An 18,223-nucleotide genomic window follows, 5' to 3' on the forward strand; every position below is an offset into this window, starting at 1 on the left:
TCATCCTAACTGTGTGACTTGGCTATTAACATCGATGCCTCGGCTTCCCTGTCTAGAAAATAAGGGAAATACTAGTACCCGCCCAGAGAATTATTATGAAGTTTAAATAAGCTCATATTTGTAAAGCCATGAAAACACTGCCTGGGGCATAGTAAGTACTGTTTTAACCCTAACAAGGCACAGGATCCCATGCATTCATGAATGCAAGAGCAGGAGCCGGTCAGACAGCTCCAGACGTGGCAGTGATTTCATGAGAGGAGGAGCTTCAAAGGAACAAGGAGTGTGCAGCTGACATAAACAGGTGGACAGGCGGGGGGTGCATATGAGCGTGTTGGATGAGCCGTGGGGACTGTGGTGAGTGAAAAGTGGCCGCCTCAGCGCACCTTGAACCAGCGGTTGCCTGCGGGAAGGTTAATCCTGCCATCAAAACTGGTTTTTCCAAGGGAAGCCAGAAATCCCCACTTTTATATGAATTCTCCCAGTTATGAAGAATTGGCTAAAGTTTATAAAATATTGTGCGGCCCAAAGTGTTAGCATCGTTAACCCAGTGGCCATCAGTTCGAACTGCGTGCTTCTGGGAAGGCGGAAAACGACGGCGTAGAAGAAGGATGTCCTCCCATCCCCCTGCCCCATGCCCTGCGAGACACTGGGGACAAAAGGGTCTCTGCGGGTGGGAGGTGGTTTCAGCTAAGCGCGCACAATGGGGGGAAATTTTCAGTACAGAAGCTAAAAGAGACACAGTCAAGGACGAGAACCTGGGAAAGGGAAGGCCTCAGGGATTAAGCACCTTAAATTCCAACTGCACCCTGGCACCAAAACCAGGCAGCTCTCAGGAGACTGAACCTCCCGACGGGCGAACCCCTAAGGGAGCCACTTCCTACACTACAACTTCCCTCGCTAGCACCTTTCACGTCCCCCCAGGAGCATCTTCCTTCCATCCCCCAAACACACTTCTTTTTCTCTATTCCGAACATCACTTCCTGGGTGATGCCTTCATCTGGCGCGCAGTGATCAAGTGCAGCTCTGCGCCCTTTCTTCTCTCCTCCCCGCGGGCCGGCTCCCCTCTCACCACTCGGAGCTTCTCTAATCCCTGTCCTCCTCTCTCTCTTCCTCTTCCTCTTTCTCTTCGAAAATCAATCATTCTCCGGCCATCACTGCTGCTCCCTGCCTGCAACTCCCGAATCTGTACCACACTGAAGCCACATCCCACCTTTCCCGTTGCCTGTTTCTCGAAGGGAAATTTTTCTACCAGTCCATAAGCCTCCTGAGGAAAGGAACTGTAACTTATTCATATCTGTACTCCAGCACCTAATCTACTGCATGTTAGATGCTAGATACTCAAAAAATAGTGGTTTAATGCATGAGTACCTCAAAGGGACCTCTGTTTTATATTCGTATGTCCAGCAGTTAAGGATTTTTAAAGTATGTTTGTAAAACCCACATTAGTATATTCACGTATGTGTGTGAAGCAAAGGGTAGATAGTCACTGCTGATGGGGTTAGAATTGTATCAATTTCTCAATGTTTTCTTTATAATTTTCTGCACTACTTGAATCTTTCGAATCAATATATATTGCTTTTCAAATCTAGTCAGGCGCTATTTTCATTTCAAGAGAAGGAATACTGAATTTGTTCTCTTCAAACCAAAGTGACTGCCATTCTTTGCATATCTGGGGTTTAAACTTTGGCATTATCTTCAAAGCCGACTTCTCGTACACAACCATATTCTATCAGTTACCAAGTCCAGGAGGTTCCCCCATCACAGTCTCACTCAGGCTTGCTCTCCTGCTTCCCATCCGACTTGGCTCCATCTTTTTCCCGGACGGCCAACACCTCACACTTGGCCTATCAGCCAGGTTAGACTATGTTCTGCCAGATCATAAACAACGTAAAATCCCAATGGCTTCTCAAGACAAGGGTTGGTTTCTCCCTCATGTTTCCTGTCCATTATGGGTTGGCTGAGAGGTCCTGCTCCGTGTCTCCTAGGCCAGGACCCACGGTAGATGGAGCAGCCACCGTCCAGAATATGCTGCAGTCACCGAGCGGAGGGTAAGCGCCTCAGGAGGACCTCGAGCAGGCAGGCAACCACTTTCACTAGAGGTGACACACATCTGCTCACAACGTGAATTATTCTCGTGCCCCCACCCTCCCACCCCAACTACCAGGGAGCCAGAAAGCAAAACCCTGCCATGTGCCTGTGGGAAAAGGAACTGGAAATATTTGGCAAACAGAACAATATCAACCACATTTGTTGAAAAAGCTTGCAGACTGACTCTCTTGCCTCAGAGCTGTCCTGTTTACCTGGCCACACGGGTCACTAGATTTACAGTCATAAAAATGGGGCCCCAGCATCCACCTATAACTCATTAGTTGAAGAACCGTAGTCATTTAATTTCCTTAGAGGCAATTTTTAATAGTTCTCCCTACCTAGATCCCTGAGAATATATGAGCTATGAGTTGGAAACGCTTGCATATATTTATAGCGATGGGCTGAATTAACCTAAGACGCACTCGTTCGGTAGCTGGCTGGCGAAGCTGGCCGTTCGTGTGACTGCCCTTGTTGTGATGCCTGGACTGGGCTGGGAGGGAGTGTCTCCAGCGAGGCCACCACTTACTTCCTGCGCTCGGACGGGGAGGGCGGCTGCTGGGTGCCCTGGGCCGCGCCTTCCTTAGAACGCGACTCCCTTTAGTCAGCCCAGTGCCCGCTGCCCCTTGACTATGAAACTCTCAGATCACAAGGCCTGAAGACCTGCTGGGCTTGGGGAAGGAAGGGAGTTACTTCTGTTCGCTGCCATAGCCATCTTTTCTCTTTCACTCGGTTCCCTTGCTCTTTCCTCTCTCTTATCATGTTTCCCTTGTTACCTAGAGACGAACTCTCTTCCCAAAGGCATCTGGCGTCCCTCCTCCTGCTGTGTAACACCCCTGCATTACCTTCCACTGCAGACCCCGGCGATGCTGCCGATGCCGACGGTCCCCAGGTTACAGTAAGGCAGGCTGCGTATCCCTGCCTCTCAACTTTGCTCTGGCTGGTCCATAAATACCACCCCACGTCTTTTCTCTTTCCAAGCTCCGGTTACTCTATACTTTTCCCTGCTACCACCATCCATGCTTGAAGCTGCCTCTTCTACACATCATGCTTACATATTGGCATGTGTTGTGTCCTTCACATGTCTATTTTGAGTCTCCAACCATTCCATTAGTGACTTTCTAAAACATTCCATCCCTGTGGGTTTCTTTGATCTCCCCAGATGCAGAGACTGACTGAGGAGACTCAAGCTTGGCTCAGAAGAGAAACAATTTCCTTCAGCCGCTGAGAGCAACAGCAGAACTATTCAGGGACCAGCCCGCTCACCCCACAGGGGAGGGCAATTTAATCATCACGTGTGTCATCCCAAAACTTAACCCGACAGCTACATGGGGTGAATCACCTTGAAAACACAAAGGAAAGTTCAGTTGCTTCATGGGGTGCCAAGGCTTTCATGCTTCCACCAGCAATTCTCAAAGGTCAGGACTCGGAACAGCTACGCCGCAGTTTTCCAAGTTAGGCACAGGCACCCAGCTGCAGAGTCCAGGCATGGCATGAAGATACAGATTCCTGAAGGATGCCCTGAGAGCAGCCAGTGTGCATGGAAAAAGCAAAAAGAAACATGCATCTTTGTTGAAATTTGTTCTAGAGCAACACAACATCCATAACAAGGGCATTACAGAGACAGATAAATCGTGCCGGGGGCTCAAGCCCCTCTTGCATTCTGCATAGCTGGAGGAGCTATAACAAATTGTTAAGACTCATATATCTGATGGCACTTCAGCAACAAGACAGACACCCAGAATGCAGCAACTGCTAGAGGGTTTACAGACACACGGGCTGAATCGAAGGGACCTGGTGGAAGAGTGGTGGGGCCTCAGAGACACATTACAGCCCCCCAGGAAAGAGGCATTTTATGTCAACCACGGAGGTATCACATCCTCACCAAGAAAATAGTGTCACTTTGAAACCTGCCCTATTCAGGAGAAGCTAAGACACATTCCATTCTGATGATCCGTTGTTTTGAGGGGACAGCACATCTCAGGTTACAGGCCTTTACCTTCTCCTTCCTACATCATTTCTGTGCAAAAAAAAAGATAGAAATTCATGGATCATCTGTGTCTGCTTAGTAGGCTGACAGGCTCATCAGGGGACTCACCCACACAGACACACACTCTCCAGCAGCTGCCAACGTGTCTCGAGGGGAAAATTTTAAAGCGATTCTACCTTGAAACGGTAGCAAACCTTTTTTCTTTATGTTTAGGGACATATTGGTAGCTTAATTTTTATTGAGTTATAATTGCTATAAGGTAATTTATTCCAGAAATCTTTCAGGAAAACTAACAGACTTTCATCATTTTCCCATCATTTTTTTTTTCTTGGTAATTTTCCTTGAGTTTTGTTTTGTTTTTTTTTTAATCTTTAATGCTTTACCCCAAACCAAGCAACAACCCATCAATTAAAAAAAAAAAACCATAATCTCTCTTGAAGATAAGCAACTGTGGAGGAATATAAGAATTTGTACTAATGTAACAGAAATCACTCTGCAGAAAAGTGTTGTAAATCGTGGATTCTGTGACTCACTAAGGAGGAATAATTGCTTAGAGAATGACGAGGGGGAGGAACTGAAAAGGAATCAATCTCCGCTTTCAGTTTTTATTTTCCAGTTAACTGATACAAGAGCTCCTTTAAAAATAAAGATTGAAAAGGGACGGAAAAAAAAGTTTTTCTATAACCAGGAGTTCCCGTCGTGGTGCAGCACAAACGAATCCGACTAGGAACCACAAGGTTGCGGGTTCGGTTCCTGCCCTTGCTCAGTGGGTTAACGATCTGGCGTTGCCGTGAGCTGTGGTGTAGGTTGCAGACGCGGCTCGGATCCCGAGTTGCTGTGGCTCTGGCGTAGGCCGGTGGCTACAGCTCCGATTGGACCCCTAGCCTGGGAACCTCCATATGCCGCTTGAGCGGCCCAAGAAATAGCAACAACAACAAAAAAAAAAACAAAAAAAACAAAAAAAAACAAAGATTGAAAAGGGACGGAAAAAAAAAGTTTTTCTATAACCAGGAGTTCCCGTCGTGGTGCAGCACAAACGAATCCGACTAGGAACCATGAGGTTTCGGGTTTGATCCCTGGCCTTGCTCAGTGGGTCAGGGATCCAGCACTGCCGTGAGCTGTGGTGTAGGTTGCAAGCTCGGCTCGGATCTGGCCTTGCTGCAGCTGTGGTGTAGGCCATCAGCTACAGATCCAACTCAACCCCTAGTCTGGAAACTTTCATATGCTGCAGGTTCGGCCCTAAAAAGACTAAAAAAAAAAAAAAAAAAAAAAAAAACAGGAAGAAGAAATTGAATGCATAAATAAATAACATGATTACATATTGCGCTAAGAAAAAAAGTTCTCATATTAAAGAAAAATGAGGTGATGGATGCGTTAACCTTATTATGATAATCATATATATATATATATATATATAAATGTGGGATGCCTTAAACTTACACAATGCTATATGTCAATGACACTCTCACCAAATCTGAAAAAAAATAATCTGAGTCAGATTCCATAGGCTCTATAACTTTTTGTAGTTCTTCTTATCTCCTATGACACATGACAGATTTGCTAATAAAGAAGGGCAGACCTCTCCTAACTAGATGGTTCCTTGATTCTAGTGACTTCTTCAGTCCTCTGTGAGGTCTTTACTCATGCAAAATTTTTTCAATCCGTTTTGCAAGCAGCTGCCTCCCTCAGAAGACTTAAGGATACCGATTGCTTATGAGTACATCCAAGTCCCTGCAGCTGAGTTGTCGTGTCCCTGAAAATTACTAAGGAACTCAGCTTAACTTCAAGTTCTGGGAAGAAACAAGGACACATCATCCAGCCGTCAGCTGGCAGGCACCGAGAAGCCCCACTCCCAGAGCCGTCCTTCTAACCACATTCCAGCACTCGCCACCCATGATCCAGTGCTAACATTTGAGATCAAGTATGACTAGAAGGTGTCACCCTGAATCTACTTTCCTGAAAACTGGAGGTTGCATTGCAAGTTGCCCACCGCTGCAGGACAGAATGGAGATTCATGAGGCCCTCATGGCAAACTGGTCTCAAAGTTTGATATGACAGCAAAGGAGAAGAGTAAATAGTTCAATAGACTCTTGTCACAAACAAAAGAAAACCCTTTTCAAACTTCTTCCATAAGTCTAGGGTTCTGAACCAGTCAAACACGAAAGTACATCAGACCTGGGAGAGCTGAATTTTTAAGCAATTATCTAATCATCCCATAGCCATTTGATTTTGATTAATGGTAACACTGGCCTCAATAGGTATTGTTTTGTCCTATTTCTCATTTCTTAATCCGTGCTTCTTTCTGATCATAGCTGCCTGAGGCCGTGTTGTATGCTTATACAGTGGCGAATCCCATGGTCCGGCTCCTTTGCAAACATCCCAGCTCCTTTCTCCCTTTACTGAACTCACCTGGGGGCCACAGCAGGTGGGGTAACCCAACAGCTCACTTACTCCATCCCTGTGCCAAAGCAGCACCTGGTGACAAAACTTACTTCCAACTTATAACCACAGATTTCAAATGGGCACTCTATATTCCAAGAAAGTCCTACTATATCTTCCTAGTAAGTTCACATTCTCAGTCTCTGAGAGATTATTTCACATCTATCTCTTTCCTCTTCAGACCTCTTCCCCACCTCATCTGTGATGCATCGCAAAGAAAACATGGTTGCAATCAGACCAGATCTAGCTCATCTTGCCATCCCAAACTCCATTAGCCCACCTACATTTATTTTTTACTATAAATTACACACAACACAGGCTGCTCTCACCTTTTGAGACAGATTGCCTTCCGCCTGTGAAATGTGTAGCTCTGTAAATGAATCCACTTTTTAACCTATCAAAAATCATACATAATTTTATGTAAAACATGCATAACGTAAAATGTACCACTTTGACCATTTTAAGTGTACAGTTCAGTGGCACTAAATAGATTCACGTTGTTGGGCAACCATCACCACCATCCATCGCCAGAACTTTTTCCATCTGCATGTACATTTTAGAAGGAAATAATAATAGCTAACTTCTATTGATTAATTGCTATTTGCCAAGTATTTCTCTGAAAAATTTCTACACATGACTAATTGAATTCTCACAACCCCCAGGCCCTGGGGTAAATACCATTTTCTCCATTTCACACAACTAGAAGGAAGGCACAAGAAAAGCTGAATAATGACCTCAGGGTGCAAAGTAGGCAGTTGTTACAGTCACACATTCCAATTCTCCTCCTGCAACAGTGGACAAACTGTCCACACTCTCGTGTCAGGGGATCGCTCTGCTTCAACCCTGGATCCCACCACTCCTCCTGCTTCTACCCTGGATCCCACCACTCCTCCTCGCCTCAAGGACTTCACTCCAGCCACTGTCTTCCCTCCCTCTCGCACCATGAGTTTCTCCTTCCCTATTGCATCCTTTCTGCTGACCTGCGAATGCTATGCCTCCTAGCACCCACCTTTGACAATGAAAGGAAAATCCCCCCTTGATTCCACATCCTCCTCCAGCTACTGCCCCGATTTTCCGCTAATTTTCACAGTAAAAGTCCTTGAGAAAGTTGTCTCCTCGGATTCTCACCTCGACCCACTTTGACTTTGGTTTTCTGCACTGACGTAATATACCTGACTTGAATTCTCTTAGTGATTTCTTTTACGCTTTTCAAAACCACTCTTAAACCTGAATTTATTTAGATATTAAAGATCAAGAATTAAACAATTTTGTTTCCTACTGTGGAAGGTGCTTTTGCTTTCCCTTGGTATCCTTTGCAAATTCCAGGTCTTTGTTAATTTAATCTGGGGTTCCAAATTCCATGACCATTTTTCTCTTTAACATGCTCTTTAAAATTTTTTTACCTACTTACATTCAACCTTGCAACCATATTCACACCAGTTATAACACCTCTTTCTGCATACGTCAATGTTTCAGGGCTCTCCATACATCTTTTTCTTTCTATTAGCACTCCTCACAATTTCATATGGATTCTTCTCTCATTGAACTAATGGCCATATACAAATATTCATTGTTAGGAAGAATACCTACATGGTGCATTTTCTTAAAAAACTTAAGGATATGTAAATGCCGTTCTATTGCTTTCACATACAAATTTGAGTGAGCTTAGAATTTTTGTGTCACAGTCTTTTTCTTCCCTGACAAATTCTGCAGAAGAGCAGATCTCAACACTTGGCTATGGAATCCTGCTTCCAGGCTTGATCAGACTAGAGTGATTATTACTCATCTATGATGTTTATAAAGCTCCAAAGCTATTCTGATAAGAAGACAATACTAAGAAGCACTGTCCTAGGCATTCCTTCCATTTTTCTTGTGTTCTGGACTGCCAAAAAAGTCTAAGGACAACCTGAAATGGTTTTCCATGGTGGGAAACTTGTTTTATCTTCTTGCATGCCCATGTCTAAATCTAAACTCTACTACTTCAGCTGTATGATGTGGATGAGATTGTGTAAATTCTCAGAGATCCAACTTCATTTCATTGCCGAATAAAGGTATATTTATATCTTACACCACTCTTGTAGCGAATGCTAATGTTTAGTCTGCACATAATAAAGGCTCCATGACTTTGTGGCCTACCTTGAAATTCATAAGTTTCACCCGGATATCGACTCATGGATCTTTCAATTCATATCCAATCATAGACCTTTTAATCTCTTAATCTTGCCCTAAATGCAAGAGCTTTCTCAAGCTTTAGATTCTGATTTGGTTTTTTGTTATTTAAATAGGGAGTTTTCTTCCACTATACTTACATTACAAATTAATTCTACCTTAGTTAATCATGCATTCTCCTCCAGTGATGTCTATTAGTCACAGGCTAGAACTGCGTGATCCCTCTCCCATCTCTTTCAACTTCTCTCATCATTTTCAACATTTTATCATGTATTCCGGGAGGGCCTCCTCAGTTTTATGCTCTAGCTCAGTGGTTTTGAGCGCTCTAGAGAAACTTCGGTGGAAGTCCGGGAGAACTCCTTGATCCAGTATTTGGGTCAAGGATGAAAGCGTAATAGATGGAGATCTGAGATCCAACGTGCACGTCAACCAGAGACTCATTCATCACCTTTATTTGGTGTACACGCTTTTCTTAAAGAAAGATGCTGACAACGTGTTTGTAAAAGCACTGAAAACCACCGTTATTCATCACTAATTTAATTTTCTCTACTGATGAATTTAGCCTTTTCTGCCTTCAGTATACATTTGGATTTGACTACTGTGGGTTTTGTTTGTTTCAATAAACCCCTCCCTAAAGCTTCTTGTTTGTCGAGGTGATTTCCTCTTGCACATAAACAAAAACCATCAAATTTTACCTTCTAAAATTTTCTTCTGATAATTACAGTAAATTCCACAGTACTATATAAGTGGTTCTCTCCATAGTGTAATTATCTCCTCTGCAGCTAGAAGAATTGTCCATCAAATATAAAGCCAAGAGCCAAGGGGATGTACAGAGCTCTGAGCCCAGTTCCTACTAGGTAAGTCAACCAGGGTCCTTTACCAAGGTGAATAAGACCCTATCATTTCCCTAGTCAGGACAGGGAGAATGCAGTTCCCAGGAAAGCTGAGGCCATCTGCTGAGCCACAACAGGAACTCCCGAAATACAAGATCATTTGAAACCTTTAGCCCTACTTAAAGATTCTCAGAACTAGAAACAAAAATATGGATTTTTTGCTATTATTGTTATCACCTGTATTTAAAAATATTGCGTCCATAAACTAAATGTCCTTGCAGGGATTCTTAGCTATCTAATTATTTCCAACAGAGAAAGGGCCAGGCATATTTAAGGCTGCCCTTATGCAGAATCACTAATAATCTGAACTTTCCTGATAGACTCAATTTATCACAATAAGGCAGGCTTTTACGATGTGTAATGGAATCAAATGCATCCTAATCCAAAGTTATTTTGTATGTTGTTTACGTTCTTTGCAATTTTCAGAGTTTGAGTCAACGCTTTTAAGGTGTCCATGCAGGACAAACTGTAAGTTTCGATGTTTTTTAGTGTATCTTAAACTGGTGTCTTTCTTGGTCTACTGGCCGAATCCAGCCCCAGTGAGTTTTCTTATTAGAGTGAGCTCAGACCAGCTTCTCTTTTAGGACAGAACTGAAGATGTCCCGATTTCTGGTTTCTAATCCTCAGTATCATCAACTGGCATACGGAACCCCTCTCCTCAGCTTCCCTCTGAGCACTCACGTTGGTCCCTATGCCCTATTTTCCTATCCTCTTGGAGGACGCTGGTGAGGGAACGTTTATCATTTTCTGGGGTTACTTCTCATTCTCTGATCCCCACGGGCTGAGGACAACTGCTCTGGTCCTGCTTGTGCTCCCCTTCCTACCATGCAGAAACAGACCAGGCAAAACTCTTCCGTTTTCCTACCTGCAGGCGGAAGACTGTATTATTCAGGGTTCTCCAGAGAAAAAGAACCAATAGGAGATTGATGGATTGATGAAATATATAGTATTATGCATTATTATGTAATAAACAATACATATTATATAACCTATACTTTCTATATCATATAATAACATCTTTATAATATGAAGAGGTGCATTATAAGGAATTGGCTTACACAATTATGGAGGCTGAGACGTTCTAAGACGTGTCGTTGGCAAGTGGAGACTCAGGAAAGTCAAGGATATAAGTTTCAGCGCTAGTCTGAGTCCAAAGGCAGGAAGAGACCTATGTCCTAGCTCAAAGACAGTAAAGCTGAAAGAAAGAACTCTTTCTTACTTGGCCTTTTATTCTATTTAAGCCTCCAGTGGATTGTATGGGAGCCCAAAACATTAGGGAAGGAGACTGTGTTACTCCGTCTATTGATCCAAATATTAATCTCATAAAAATACCCTCACAGACACATCCAGCATGTTGTTGTACCAAATATCTGGACACCCTGTGGTCCAGTCAAGATGACACATATAATTAACCATCCCAGAGGCTGTATCAATTCAGTTCAAGGGGAGTATTATACAGAAAGCCCTATTTCCACCTCCAGTACAAGCCACCTTCTCCAATCCAGCCTTTCTAGTGAAGCCAAACTGGAGTAATATGACGGATACTCCACTTTTTTCTTCATGCAAGAACTGTCTCTAAAGTTCATCAAACCCCACAGTGGAGAAGCGGGGTAAGAGGGAGCAGCATGTCTGTGGGAGCCCCCGAGGCACCCTCCACGGAGGAGCAGAAGGAAATGGAAGATAAAGTGATGAGTCCAGAGAAAACTGAAGAAGCAACGTTAAAGCAAGGTGTTCCCATCTGGGACAAAAGCCTGGAGGTTCAGGTTTCCTAAGGAAATAGTTGCAGAAAGGGCAATAATATTCTGAGTCTGGGGATTATAGCGTGGCTAAAGCAAAAACGAAGAACAAGCAATCTCCCAGTGCCACCCAAGATAAGACAGAGGCCACCCGTGACCACATTCCCACTTGGCAGGAGCTTCCTCAACAGAAACCCTCTCTTGCTGCTAGCAAGCTGGCTGGCTGATTACACGAGCTGGCCAGCATGAAACTCCTAATTCCCGTTATTTTTCCTTAATGTGTTACTTCTCTACTCTTTATTTCCTTTCATTCGCTGAGTCATTTGAGAATGACAGCTTTGCAGGTAGCAGTAGTGTGTACTGTTATCGTAAGGGAATATACATGTGTATGCCTTTGATTAGTTTAATGGTACACTGATGAAAAGAGTATGTTAGAAAAACATGAAGTAATCTACTTAAAAATGATTGTGTATAACACCCAGCTCCTGGTGTAGGACTGATTACAAGTAACAGGTAAGTTTTATAATTCTAATGTTTGGCTGTCTTTAATTCATCGTAATCACAGCTTTGCATGTTCCTCTTATTTAATGGAACCTCTATGGTAGTGATTTCTTCTGTATTTTCTTTTCAGATTTTACAAACAGAAGTTTAAGACCACAAGTTGGAAGAAAGATTACATATTTCAAACACAAATAGACGGGGCTCCGCAGGAGTTGGATCTCTGTGCTTGAACTTGAAAAGCCTTAAATCTGTTTCAGCTTTAACAATAGAATTTCATCTGGGCTATACTTTCCCATTCTGGTGTAACTTAGGTGGTCCTGGTACTGACCAGCTGCCATAGCAGTCAGCACTCTTGCTCAGTTCTGTAGAGTTAGCAGACCTTTTGCTGCTGAATGTGAATGAAGTGGGCACGTGCTTTAGCTGCTGAATTCTTTTTTGTGCCATTTTTGTCCACCCAATAGTTTTGCACCTCTCACAAATGTCTGTATAATTTCACATATTAAAAAGTAGAAGCACAAGAATTCCTACACAAAACTTTGTGTGTCTTTAGAGCTTTCGTATAATAAAAGTGGCTTACAATCATGAGCTTATAGAATACCAAGCTGAAATCTTTGCTCAGTGTGCCATAGACTTAAGCTTTTTCATTCGTTCCTAATATTCATGACATGCAGTGTGGCTTTGTGCAAATACGATATGCTGCTCAGGCATATCTTCTGTGCTATGCAGAACATTTTGTTTTGACTTTCATGAAAATTACAACTCATGTAATTTATATAAAAATATTTTTTAATATTTGATGGCTGCACCCACAGCATATGGACGTTCCCAAGCCAGGGACTGAATCTGAGCCACAGCTACAACCTACACCACAGCTATAGCAATGCCAGATACTTTAACCCACTGTGCCGGGATAGGGATCAAACACGCACCTCCACAGTGACCCAAGCCACTGCCGTCGAATTCCTAATCCACTGCCCCATGGCAGGAACTCCTATGTAGACTTTCTAAATGTAGAAATTTTTTCACTTCCACAGTCAATTTTGGAGACACTAGAATAAAATATTTGGCTTCCTGTGGCCCCTCCTCCTTTTCTTCCTGACTGTTTGACTCAAGCCATACTGGGCTGTGCCGTTCAGTCTTTTCAGAGGCATAGTTGTCTATATCCTTTCTCTTGAAATTTGCTCTGCTGAATGCTGAACTATATAACACAATAGTGATATTTTCCTTGTAATTTCTTGGTAATTAACCACTCTTAATCCTATATTATTACTAATTTTTGACAATTGTTTAAATAAAAGGAACTTGATAATTAAACACGTGCTTGGAAATACGGGCTCAGGAATCTATGTCAAGATGAGCTGAATTTTAAGTAATTATAATGAGCTAAGTAAATTAAGCTTGTGACAATTGGAGTAATTTACATGATAGGTGGAATACATTCATATTAAATATTTAGATATTCTGCTGCTATAGATGTCACTTTAATAAAATATAAAATAATTTTCTTTGTGGGTCACCTGGTTAGTAAGAACTTTAATTAACAGACCACTGGGACAAGTTTACTGCTCTTTTAGGAGCTTTTCCCTTAAGCTGCTGTGATGCTGTAGCATGAAAATGAGGATCTGTAGCCTGGGATGATAGCACATTTTTTCCTTCGTCTTTGACTTGCCCAGGGCCTCCACTCTTCTGGATCCAGGCACCTTTTCTGGATCTTTGCTCCATTTGCATATGTGCTTTCCTACGACCCCACATTAACAGAGATGGTATATTGAGCATAGCACCTGAACTTAAAAAGGCAGGAAAGCTTGCTGGTTATCTTCCTGCTTCACCCACCCCAAAAGGTAGAAAACAAAAAAAAAAAAAAAAACAGTGATGCGCTAATTTGTTATTACAAGGATCCGTTATATACAAATAGATTTGTAATGGGAACAAGCAGGCTATTCCACAGCATGTATAATCATTGTGGGGTAGAGCTAAGAATTTTAAAATATTCCAAAGTAGAATTTCGGTACTGCCTAATCGTTTTATGAACACGTGCGAGCTATCACCATGAAATTCACACTCAGAGAAGAGCACTCTGAAGGAGACCAAGTTTTTCTTCACCGTGGTAGGACCTCTGTTGTGGTCTGCAGCAAGTGATATAATCTCTGCCTGAGTGTTAGTTTGTAAAACACAATGCTAATATTTAACCTACCTCAAAGTTAAAGGTCTGTAAATGCAAAGTGCCCCAAATAAAATATTGTCTATTAATTGTCTTTTGTAATAAAAAAAATTAAAAACAGTAAAGTTTCCTTAATTATAAAATCCCCAGAAGCAGTCTTATATGACAGCTGTTAATACTTATTTTTTCTAACTTTTTTTTTTCTGGTCCTTCCTTCTTTCCCACTTTCTGAGCAGAGAAGTCAAGAGAGACCTCTCTGTTCACTCTGGTTTTTGGCTGGTTTCCAGCGCACGTTGAAATTTGTCTGTCTCTATATGGTCCAGTTTGAATCTGGCTACATTTTCTTCAATTAGTCTGTCTTCAATTAGTCTGAGGATAGACAGACACCCAAACAATGAAATACGCATCTAGTAGTGTTCCATCAGCTACAACCTTGCTTTCTAAACCCAAGAGAGTGTAACAATATACACTGGTCTCCCATTTGGTAATTTTCTGTACTAAAATGAGTCCAACACCTCAAAATAGGTCTTTGATTTCAGGCACTGACTATATATCCCTACTTTTCCTTAAAACTCAGGGGGAAAAAAAAACCTGGAAGAACTAATGTTATACGATTTAAAAACTGACTCGTCTCCATTTTAAATTCTCTCATCAAATGTTTTTAACCTGAGTCTACAAGTTAAGCCTCTAAACTTAACCACCAGTTTGCAGGAAATAAGCACGACTAGAGAACAAGGTAGGTATTTCATGAGGAAATGGGTAAATTAAGACTCTATAAAAAAATCAAGCTGAGGAGTTCCCGTCGTGGAGCAGTGGTTGATGAATCCGACTGGGAGCCATGGGGTTGCGGGTTCGGTCCCTGCCCTTGCTCAGTGGGTTGACAATCCGGCATTGCCGTGAGCTGCGGTTGCTGTGGCTCTGGCGTAGGCTGGTGGCTACGGCTCCGATTCAACCCCTAGCCTGGGAACCTCCATGTGCCGTAGGAGAGGCCCAAGAAATAGCAAAAAGACAAAAAAAAAAAAAAATCCAACTGAACTCTTCAAAGAAAAACTAAGACATAATCAAATGCAAAGTTGAATTTAGCCTAAAACCTATTTCAAAAAAAAAAAAAAAAAAGCTGTAGGTTCTTTCATTTTGGAGCAATAGCGGAAATATGAATATGAACTATATAGATCAAATGATATTACGAAATTGTTAACTTAAAGTAAGATAATAGTAAAGAGTTCTTATTCTTAGGAGAAGGATGAAAAATATTTAGGGATAAAGTGTTACAATATTTAAAAATGCATTCAAATTGTACACTTACAAAACAAATGTGATAAAATATTACTTATCAGTTGTGGGATCTGCATGCATGGTCTCTGGGTGTTCACTATACCATTCTTTAAACCTCTCTACACTTGAAATTTTTCATAATAAAAAGTCAAAAACATAGAAGGAGGCCAGTTTTTCTATAAATGTTCTGGCCACCTGTATATCAAATTGAAACAAAACAGAGCTGAGCAGGGTAGTAATGATAGCAAAACGTAGAACTTGCCTACTCAGCTCTTCTTGAAGCTTCACACAGGGAGCTCAGTGCCCTTCCTGGTGGATCCACAGCAGGGGCCTTCTATCTCCTTCCCAACCCTAATGAGCTCCTGCTCTAGGTACAAAGAGATGTTTGACACTTGTTTCCTTGGGGACTCTCCAGACTCTCATTCATCTTTGATTCTTATACTTTGGTCCATAGTCAGAGGTGCTCAACAAATAGCTGTCAGATGAGTCAAGCTGTGCTTCTCCCTACTTCCAATATCATGAAACACCAATTTGGAACAAGAAGAATAGCTCATTATGACTTAGCAGTGTAAGTTTGGCCCCTGTCCAAACTTTTAAAAATGAAATATATGAAGATCCGCCTCACCTCACAACCAATCTGTTACAGACTGAATGTTGATGTCTCCCCAGAATTCATATGTTGAAATCCCAACTCCCAGCATGAGGGCATTCGGAGGTGGAGCCTCTGGGAGGTGACTAGGTCACCAGGGTGGAGCCCTCATGAAAGGGGTTAGTGCCTTTATAAAAGGGGTCCCAGAGAGCCCTTATGCAGTGGTTCTGAATCAGTCAGAAGTGAGGCCTAGAAACCTATTTCTCTTAACTTTCCCTAGGTGATTTTGATGTGGGGCCAGGTTTAAGAACTACTGTCCCAAATAGCAAACGCTGGTTCTAGGTTCATTCACCAACACACACACACACACACACACACACACACACACACACACTCACACATACACACACACATAGTTTCCTTTTGATTGAATTATGCTTAAGTTCCCTTCTCTGGCCTCACATTTCCTTCCTGCCTCAATTTGGATACCTACCCCTGACCCAGTCGGCTTGGGTCATCTTTGCACCTGCCCCGACTTGTTGGAACTTGGGAACATCTGCGCCTTTGGTAGCTTTTCTCACTCCTTTATTTTCCCCCAAGGGTCTTAGAAGCTCTTCATTCTTCCTTCTTTCTCTCTAAAGCAACTCAGGTCCCAAACACCCCTCCTCCAGCCCCAGGAGAGGAAAGCCCTCAGGCAGAGTCAGTTAATGTCCTTATCAAAACTCCAGTGTAAAGCAAAGGACTATGAGCAAGCCAGCAGCAAGCAGAGGGCAGAACTCCACCTCCTGCTCCCTCCTGCCACTTCCTGTGAGACGGCCCCTCCCACCACTCCTTAGCAATTTAAACACAATCACAGTTTGATTTTTTTTCATTCACAGCTAATCATGAAGGTAGTCTCCTTGTAAAATAAGTTAAAGCAACACGGATGAGCTAAAGCTGCAACACCCCTTGCTCAGTCCACTCCCCAGAAGTAACTGTTATCACTCATCAGTTTGTTGTACCTGTCCCCATTTATACATATTAAATTAAATAAGTGGTTCTCAGGGCAGGGAAAGGATTTTTTCTCCTGGGGGATATTTGACAATATCTGGAGATATTTTTGGCTATATCACAATTGGGAAATGAAACTAGCATCCAGTGAGTAGAGGTCAGTTGATATTGCTAAACATCCAGCAACGCACAATAAAAAATTACCTGGCCCCAAATGGCAACAGTGCCTGGAGTTAAACTGCATGAAACACACAACATATAATAACACACACATACACACACAGAGAGAAATATATAGTTCTTTATATATAGAAATATAGTGGCTGCTTTATATAAATGCTTTAAACCATATGCCTTATTCTACAGCTTTTTTTCCCTTTAACAACATGCCTAGAAGATTCCCCATGGTAGGAGTCAGAGCTCCATCTGATTCCTTTCTAGCAGCTGTAGATACTCACTGCTGAGAAGGCTCCTTGTGGTCCTTGCACACTCCTCTTTGGAGGGACACTGGATACTTCCCAATCTTTACTATTACAAACCACACTGCACTGAACATCTGGACCCATTCCCTTCTCCCCACACTGGTTAGGTCTCAGGTAGGGCTGAGGATAGGGGTCGCTGAGGACTGGAGAGGAAGAGGCTGGACTCTGAGGGAGGGTAGACAGCCAGGCTCTTTCTGATGATGGCTGCTTCCTCCCTTAGCCCTCTTCAAGGACAAGGTGCCGCCAGCTCAGGTCACGCCTATTTCTGCCACCCCCCCACCCCACCCCGCCCCCAGCTCCCCGTTACCGCATTTACAGCAGAGCGGTAAGTTCTGAAACCTGTTTTTTAGACGTTCCACCCTGCTGTTCTCCTGGGGTGAGTAAAAGCTCAGGGAGTGATTCACACCACTTCCCTGCCTTCCAGGCGTCTCCCAGAGCTGCTGGGAGTTCCAGTCACACCTCTTTGTAACCTACTCAAATGTCAACACATCACTCAGGAAAACAAACCCCTGGGTTTTCTAAGCATGTAGTATCCTTATAGCCAAAGAAGCAGAGCCAGAAAGAAACCTTTGCTTTTCTGCAAATGGCTTAAGGGCATTAATTATCACGGAAAACTACCTGCAGACTGTGCAGAGACAAAAACGACAGCCCTCCCGACGTGTTCCAAGAGAATAACATATTGTTATCGGAAAGAGTAATTTATTTCCCCATAATTGGCGCTAGACAGGGCATCTTTGGTGTCTAATTCCCTAAATAACTTGGAGCCTACTCTTGCCAGTGCTGACCCCGCGGGGGGAAGGAGAGTTGTAATTAATGGCCTCATTTATGATTAATGCATGCCGGCTTTCCTTTGCTGCCACTCTTCCAAGAGAAAATTGGCCAGCCCTGTGACTCCATTGACAAGGACCTAATT

General features: G+C 42.8%; 1 long non-coding RNA gene and 1 pseudogene across 2 annotated transcripts in view; one reads left to right on the forward strand and one right to left on the reverse strand.

Moving 5' to 3' along the window:
- Positions 1-17,544, reverse strand: part of LOC146395072 (uncharacterized) — a 198,452-nt gene extending 180,908 nt beyond the window's left edge. Inside the window, exons 1-2 of one of the 2 annotated variants that reach the window (XR_014834019.1) lie at positions 17,287-17,544; positions 3,428-3,606 (exon numbers count right to left, since the gene is read on the reverse strand). This is a non-coding gene — a long non-coding RNA (uncharacterized LOC146395072). The remainder of the gene's footprint in view (positions 1-3,427; positions 3,607-17,286) is intronic. The other variant, XR_014834021.1, reaches the window with a different exon arrangement.
- LOC100523877 (cAMP-regulated phosphoprotein 19 pseudogene) lies at positions 11,172-11,539 on the forward strand (annotated as a pseudogene).
- Positions 17,545-18,223: the final 679 nt, after the last annotated feature.

The sequence above is a fragment of the Sus scrofa genome, chromosome 18 (assembly GCF_054392235.1).
Source record: "Sus scrofa isolate SSC_HxYL_T2T_F1_AM1 chromosome 18, Sscrofa_HxYL_maternal_Yorkshire_Landrace_v2.0, whole genome shotgun sequence".
NCBI lineage: Eukaryota > Metazoa > Chordata > Mammalia > Artiodactyla > Suidae > Sus > Sus scrofa.